At 37.5% G+C, this 8826-nt stretch overlaps 1 protein-coding gene across 2 annotated transcripts in view; it reads left to right on the top strand.

Moving 5' to 3' along the window:
- Positions 1-7044: 7044 nt before the first annotated feature.
- The window catches only part of LOC127655628 (cyclic AMP-responsive element-binding protein 5-like), a 101252-nt gene continuing 99470 nt past the window's right edge, over positions 7045-8826 (top strand). For both annotated transcript variants that reach the window (XM_052143525.1, XM_052143526.1), the window contains exon 1: positions 7045-7143. The gene's annotated coding sequence lies outside the window, so the exon portion shown is untranslated. The remainder of the gene's footprint in view (positions 7144-8826) is intronic.

Genomic DNA, 8826 nt, shown 5'->3' with positions numbered 1-8826 from the left:
CAGTCATGTCAGTAAGCTTATAAAAGCTGTTTATATCTACATGGAGAGGGTCCCCTCATGCGGGCTGCCATGTTGAGATCACAAGGCCAGACAAATACTACTCAATTAATCTCAGTAACAAGCCACTCATAGATTTAATTAATCCTGGCTGGCTGTGAATAGTGAATTTCTGAAAGGCATCTAGAACTGAAAACTATTTGAGGTTGAAAGATGCTGCATCCACACCCCTAGGTGTCAGTGTAAGTCCAGGACAACATGGACCTTTAATGATTGTTGTGGTGAAATACCATTTTTCATTTGGCACATTATTTTAACCTGCAAGTCTAAAAAACATCTCAGATGATACTCAATCTTCATAGATACTTTTTTTGGGGTCTATATTCAGATAATATTACATTTTTTAACTAATATTTAAATAACTTTTAACTAAATCACAAAGCTTGTATCTGCTTTTATGAATTAATGATTGTTGCATTTATATAGCGCTTCTGGCACTACACTCAAAGCACTTTAAAAAGTGAACAAGGGACTCTGCTCAATCCACCACCAGTGTGCAGCATCCACATGGATGATACGAGGGCAGCCATAGTGCGCCAGTATGCTCACCACACACCAGCTATTGGTGATGACTAACTTATTTGACTTAACATTTAACAAGCCCTTTAGACATCACTGTTGGTTTGTATGATCAAGCTTGTCACTCTGTTCAAAGCGTTGTCATGTTTGCATAATATGCATAACTGCAGAATGTAAAGTTAAAAAACATATCTTATCCCATTCAGTCATATATAAATTAACTTCTTGAGGCATAAAGGCCTTAAATAGCAGTGTGGTTAAACAGATGACCTGATCACAACTGTGTTTCTCTCTCAGTAAAAGAGAGCTCCAGTTATGAGGAGAACATTATGGCTGTTTTCTTTCCGTTTACTCGTGTTGTCATCCATGTGCTTCATCTCTCTCTCTCCCGCTCTCCCGCCTCCTCTGTTTTTCCATGATTTCCTGTTCACGTTTGTTGGCATGTGGCAGAAGTCATCAGTGCTGGTGTCATGCCTGGTACTGTGTAAGGGAACCTCATTGGGTTGGGCCCCATTTACTCACCAAAGCAGAGTGCAGCATGGGCAGCTGTGTGCCCCGATCTGCATGCTTTTTCCAGCAGCGTTGGAACACATTGTGGGACATGTCTGTGAAAGCATTACATCACTGGCTCACTCTGTTTTGAGGCTCTCCAGAACTTGTGGCCTTCAATCTTAACTTCAGTTCTGTTATCCTTCAATATATATTTTTTTAATGATCAAATTTGATTAGATGGTCAGCCATCAACCTGAGGCTTTATGATTTTTGATGCAATACAGATACTCATGCTCACTAATGTTTTGAGTCCTCTATTCCAAAGGTAAAATTTGCATTTAAATATCTCAGAAACAAATAAGAGATAATACGAATCTGATTGTTTTGTTTATTTGCAGATAATTTATACACTTTGCATGTGGCATCAGCAGGAATGAGTTTTCCTAAATTTGATAATGAGGCAAACATTTTATGATAACTGAAGGTAGGCAATAGGCAAAATAAAGGGATAGTTCTTTATTTATGTCATTCCAGACCCATATGACCTTTTTTTCCTCCATGGAACACAAAAGAGATGTTAAGCAGAATGGTAAGGGCTGAATTTAGTCTTAATTCACTTCCATTGTATGGGAAAAAGATGCACTAAAAGCGATTGGTGACTGAAGCTACATTTTGCCTAAGATTTTCTTTTGTGTTCTATGAAGGAAAGAAAGTCATATGGGTTTGGAACAAAATGAGGGTGAGTAAAATCTGTAAACGATGACAGAATTTTCATTTTTGAGTGAAATATCCCTTTAAATAGCAGCCTCATGGTCCAATAAAACATCTGAGAATGGCTTTTTTCAATGGTTTTGAATACTTTGCATATTCCAAAGCTCCTCAAAGTGTCATTTGATCTCCTAACGCTACCAATAGTAAATCCCCAGACCCCTTTAAGGACATAAATGACATCATAAAATTCAGACACATAACTATTACAAATACTGGCCTTCCCTTGTTGGCAGCAGGAAATATAGGACTACGACGCACATGGCATCACGCCCTCACCGCTGCAGTCATACTGTAAACTACTCCGAAAATTTGTCAGTCAGTTTGTTAGGTTCATATTATGCAATGGCTACATTGTTCCACTTAAAAGAATTTCACAAAGATACATTCTTTATAGTAACAGTATCATAATATCCTTTGTTTTGAAAACACTTGAGGTTTTAAGATCACATGCAAGTCCTCAGCTTTTATTTTTTCCTGATTGCTTATGAAATTTCTGGGAAAATGGAATTTCAGCTGGCTTCAGATTTTATAGATGACCTCATAATGTCCACTGGCACATTTGCATTTTTGACATCACTTATACTAGGATACAGTGCAGTTTCCCTCGAATTGTCTTTGCCTGTGGACTGTGGTAGACCACCTTTTTGAGCTAAACAATGAGCTTTGTTGGGGAGAAGGCATGTGTTATTACACAAGGCTGCATTTCAACATTTCAACATTTCCATCCCTGCCAGGGGCGTAGCACCAAATTTTGGGCCCTGGGTACAAACCATCTTGCTGGGCCCCCGTACCAAATATGTATGTATAGAAAACTGACTTCTAAGGGGCCCCCCCTGCCTCGGGCCCTGGGTACTCGGTACCCTTTACCCCCCCAGTCCGACGCCCCTGATCCCTGCAGGCACTTTAAAGTGAAGATGGAACATTCTGTTAAGATCAAACAGCCAATCTGTTTCCTTGCTCTATATCCAATGATCATTCCTCAAAGCATTCAACTCTTCAAACCCGGGACAAAATGTGGTTTAAACAAAGCTGGAGGAAGAATTCAAACAATCATGAATATTTTTCTTTGAGATGTGCATTTTAGAACTTTTAGTTGCATTAGAATTCATGTGAAATCCATTATGAATTATGACATAATATTGGATTCAAGAAGCTGGCCAAACCAGATACCATTCTGGCTCTTTCGATACATCTTGTAACATGTTATGGTCAGCCACACGCACACACACACACACACACACACACATGTTGTGTTTCCATGTTTTATGGGGACTTTCCATAGACATAATGGTTTTTATACTGTACAAACTTTATATTCTATCCCCTAAACCTAACCCTACCCCTAAACCTAACCCTCACAGAAAACTTTCTGCATTTTTACATTTTCAAAAAACATAATTTAGTATGATTTATAAGCTGTTTTCCTCATGGGGACCGACAAAATGTCCCCACAAGGTCAAAAATTTTGGGTTTTACTATCCTTATGGGGACATTTGGTCCCCACAAAGTGATAAATACACGCTCACACATACACACACACACACACACACACACACACACACACACACACACACACACACTGCTTCATCTGAATGAGTTTGTTTTACTCAATAATTGTTGTACAAACTTCTTGTATTCTGTAAATATAAACAGGACAATAATTTGTAAAAAACTAATTCTTTAAGCTTGCCAAACAAGGCCTCCGTTATGTCATTAATAACATTTAATATGTTAATATTTTGATGGAATATTGTTATTAAATGTGCACTCAGTAACTTTTGTTTTTGTGTCATCTTGGACTTACACGGACACCTATCGGCTTGGATGCAGCATCATTTAAAATCAATAGTTTGCAGATGCCATTGTAGAAATGTAGTATTCACAGTCAGACATGATTACTTTAATCAATGAATGAAAGTGTCAAATAACAGGAGGGTTACTGAGATTGAGTGGCATTCAACTGGTTGTGTGACTCTAACATGGCAGCCCCATATTATGCAGACTCTCTCCATGAAGATTAAAACAGCTTTTATAAGGTTACTGATATGTTACTGCTCATGATCTCCTACATATATACATGTATTTTAATGAGGAGAAAATTACTGAGTGCATCTTTAACATGAATATTTGAATCCATTTGGAAGACTCAAGTCTGGACAGTGGCTTATTGCAAAATGTATAAGAAAGCTAACAAAATGAACCTATAGGTATAAAATCTGTTTTACAGGTACACAACCTTTTACAGTATGCAGGCCTATGTATGTTTAGGTCTCCGTGGGTCATCTGTGCTGGTGTAACTGCTACAAATGTTCTTCCTTTAGGTGAAATGGAACCATTCCAATCTTCTGAATGCAATTAAACGGTTCTGGGACATGCTCACCATCAACGGTGAATCTAGTTCGATCCAAGGTCAACTTCAGCCAAAGAGCTGATTAAACACATGATCTCTCGGTTTTGTTTGTTGACAGTGAATGGACATCTGTGGATGAGGTTTTCTGAAGTCTTCTGTTTCACGTGAATAAACTCTCTGATGTCAAATTGCAGTCAGGTTTCAGTTGCCACAATCTTAATTTGCTGTTCTTGGGATGGTGCTTCTTCAGTGCGAATTAAGCTCAGTTAAGTTTAGTTCAATCTGCCTAAATAAATTGAATACAGGCCTTGAAAGAATAAAGCTCATGATTGACCATTTTACAAAAAAGAATGAAAAGACAAAAAAGATGTTGCTCTTTAATCATAATGATCATTGGGGAAAATGCTTACGAAGTAAATCAAATGTTTATAGCGAGTAGTTTCAAGAAAGAAAAAAGAACCCCAGACCTGACATTACAGGGACACTTTAGCACCTTTCCCTTGAAATCTGAATTTAACCCTGCCACACATTTAGAGACAAATCAACCTGCATTGCATTAGAGACAAAATCTTTTAAAGTGTAGGGTCAGTGACCCAGCACTGACTGTGCACTTATGCCACTTACTGCATGGCTCTCCCACGGGATGATGTCTGGATCGCTGGGAGAAATATATAGACCATAAAGGAACAAAAACTGTCATAAAGCTTTGATTAATACCCAGGTTAAAAGACACAGGCAAGCGAAGTGGCTGAGTTATAATGGCAGTTGAGGCTAGCGTTATTGTTCCCGTGACAGAGCTCTTAGCATGGGTGGCTCATTGTAAACAGCCCCTTTCTGAGGAGCAGACAGTCATTAATCGCTGAAGCAATCCCAGACTCCTCAGAAATCACACTGCTGCCATCAACACATTCACTAAAGCTTCAAAGGTTGTGACTGTCTACCCTTGGCTTCATGACACTCTTTTTATTCTTACCCTATTATGGCTGATGTGTCAGTTTAACAGCTATAATGAACTTCATGACCATTTTCTGTGCTACTGTCTGTCGCCGAAATGTTTTTCTCCGAAAATGACAGTATATGAGATTAATAGTTCTAGAACAGTTTTAAAGGGATAGTTCACCCAAAAATGAAAATTCTTTCATTTACTCACTCTCCTGCCATCCCAGATGTGTATGTCTTTCTTTCTTCTGTTAAACTTTGAAGCTTAAAAAGCATATAAAAGCAGCAAAAAGTAATCCATATGACTCCAGTGGTTTAATCCATATCTTGTGAAGCGATCCAATCAGTTTTCAAAGATAAAAAACTCATTTTTTACTATAAATCTTGTCATCTGCAATCTTATTGGCGATCATGATTTCAAGCTTGGTTACAGGTCCTTGCTCCATCTAGCCTCTGCGCATGATGTATAGTGAAGAAAGCGTTATATTTCGGTCTGTTCTCACCATAAAAGCAATTGAATCGCTACAGTAGACATTGATTACACCACTGAAGTTTTATGGATTACTTTTATTCTGCCTTTATGTGCTTTTTGGAGCTTCAAAGTTCACTTGCATTGTATGGACCCACAGAGCTGAGATATTCTTAAAAAAAATCTTCCTTTGTGTTCATCAGAAGAAATAAAGTCATATACATCTGGGATGCCATGACGGTGAGTAAATGATGAGAGAATTTTCATTTGTTGGTGAACTATCCCTTTAAAAGCTCCATCTCTGTGTTTTCAGTATGTTGTACACAGAGGAATTAAGCTAATTTCACAGTAATAATGATTATCATAGTCATGCATGCTGACTGTGGGCTCTGCTTCAATTAGTCTCATACTTTCTCACTATTTTAATTTCCATTTTACCAAAGATACATTAATTAATTTTTGCATCATGAAACACATTTGACTATATGACAATAGTTTAACAATATACAAAATAGCTATAAAATGCATAGTAAATCGATCATGTACAATACATGACTGTACACATTCTGTATTTGTTAATACTATGTACATACAGTAAGTTTTGAAATATTTAAATTCCTCATCTGCAGCATCTGTTCGCAGATGGATTTAACAAAGTATTTTGTCAAGAGGAACAGAAATAAACTCATATTAGTTAGTTTGTCCTTCGATGCCACCTGCATCACATTTCATCTGCCTGGCAATTATCTGCAGACAAAGGGGTCAGAGCTTTGATTCTGTAACATCATCTTCTAAATTCAACACTTGCAAGCAGACATAATCCATCCAATAATTTATTTACCCCTCAAACTTTCATTATTTATTATGCGCAGGCTCTGGCAAGCTGTGCACAATTAATAGACCTGGATAAGTGAGCTGGGATGTTTAGTGCATTCAGCCTGTGTGTGTCTTCTCTCCTGTCAACAGACAGTTCAAGTGATGTAAATCAAATAATTTGTTAACCATTAATAATTAATGAATTAAACAACATCAACAAACATCTATACAAAGTTTGACAGATCAGTAGTTCATGAACATTCACACATGAATACAAAACAAAATATTTAAATGTACATTAACTACTTATCTTTGCTGATTTCATTAATTCAGTCATTATAATTTAAGTAATTACAATGTGTTAGCTTTATGATAGCCTACCTAAAATGTTGCAATTTGTTTGTCTAATTGTCAATTCTGTCAGTGAATTTGATATGTCGTGATTATTTACATTTGTATTCCTGTTTGTTACTTCCTGCGGTGAACAACAATAACAACTTGAAGCTAGACAGATGTTGGTGTTGCCGTACAGCCGCCACACCCACTGGCTCTGACCCCGTCCCACTTGCCCCGCCTCCACAAGGACCGCAATGATTTAGAAGTTCAGGAATCCCACGTGACGTCACAAAAGGGTGACGTAATGCTTCTCTAAATAGATCGTATTGTAATCTTTCCTCAGTCCAACGTGGTTCCTTCAGAAAGTGTGCTGCATCTTCTCCAGACTTCTGCGGTGAGTTGTTTGAGTTGTTTTTCATGCCGATACATCAATTCCTGCGCATCCACATGCACTTGCTTGTGGTGCCGTTGAGATTCTCTTGAGTCTGAAGAAGTGACAAGTTGCTTTGGGACACACGTCAACAGATTTCAAGTACTTTCACACAGTCGTTCTCATGGGGTCTATTTAGTTTGCTCCCTTTTCCATAAAGCACACACCGACCGCAATTTATTATGCTCCGTTTTTGCGGTGTTAGCATGTAACAGGTTTTCGTATTTGCTTTGAATACCCCGATTTTGGTGTTAAGAGTCTGTGTCGCATTGAGCTGTAACTTTTTGATTACATTTCTAAAAACTGAAATGTAGTTGAATGATAACTGTTGCAAAAGTTTACGCGCAGTTTGTTGTTTGTTATTGGTTCGCGCGCACGAAGCTGTCAAACACGATCGCTCTACAGCCGCGGAGTTTTTACTTTGCTTGAGCTTGAGCAAGTGTTTGGCTTTGTGCATGTGTATGTGTGTACATGTGTAAGACTTATGTTGTATCCCGTTCGTGTTGAGTATTGTTCCTATAAGCGAGCGGTCAGCGGGTCAATGTGTTGCGTTGGACCTGCTTGGCTTCATTCATCAACATGCTGATACTGAGGAACTTCGCTGTTTCGCTTGTGTTTGAATACTGCTGCACCTCTATTTATTGTCCCGTCCCGAATAGAGAACAAGAGCATTCGCCGACTGTCAGAGAGCGGGATCCCAGCTCACCCTTTCTCTAAATAAAACAATGGTTTACTTAAAGTATGCTGGCAGCAGGCGTGTTTAAATGTTTTTATTTATTGTAACAATAAAGCAATGTATCGGAACATGACGTCATAATGCAGGCCAGTCATACTGTTTGATTAACCGTCGAGATATTGAGGGTTTCAGCGGTTTGTGCTGACTTGGCAAACTCACCTCTAAAATCCTATAAGCTAAAGATTTGAATCCACTAACACGAAGTTTGAAAAATTGCTTGTGCTTTTATTCGTTATTGGGGTCTCCTTTGACTTCACAAATAAATATCTGTTGGCACTAGGGATGAACAGCAAGCAATTTTAATTAGTGTTTATTACTATTTATGGGCATGAGCAACTTCATATAGGGTGAAAAAAAAATCTAATTTTGTCAGATTACCTATAGTTTGGGATTCACTTTATAGATTGATTTATGTAGATTTTATTGGAATTATTTTTATATTAGCCTATCTGTAAAATATAAAATTTTTGTCATGCAATTTTAGCCAATAAAGATGTTTTGACTGGTATTGGAAAAATGATTCGAAGTTGCCAGTGTAACTATTCTTTCCATCACTGGTGCTTTTTGGCTGCGTGTAAACTGAGTGGTAAATATATATATATATATATATATATATATATATATATATATATATATATATATATATATATTAAACTAACAAGAAATTCAAATTATTATTTATAATTAATTAAATTAGCATTTCTAAAATTCTCTTTATGAGAATGATGTGGTGTTGAAAACATTTTGTCTGTTGGTACACTTTTCTATTGTTCAGTGTGCAGTCCTGTCATAACCCTCAGTAAAAAAAAATATTAAAAAAAATAAGCCCTTGGCTTGCTCACTGGGGGCCTGAGGACAATAAATGTTAAAGCATGATTTTCAGTAGTGTTGTTCATTTAAACCACGCTATG

The sequence above is a fragment of the Xyrauchen texanus genome, chromosome 15 (assembly GCF_025860055.1).
Source record: "Xyrauchen texanus isolate HMW12.3.18 chromosome 15, RBS_HiC_50CHRs, whole genome shotgun sequence".
Classification (NCBI taxonomy): Eukaryota; Metazoa; Chordata; class Actinopteri; order Cypriniformes; family Catostomidae; genus Xyrauchen; species Xyrauchen texanus.
Note: the sequence above shows the minus strand (reverse complement) of the source record. Positions and strands in the feature narration are given on the sequence as shown.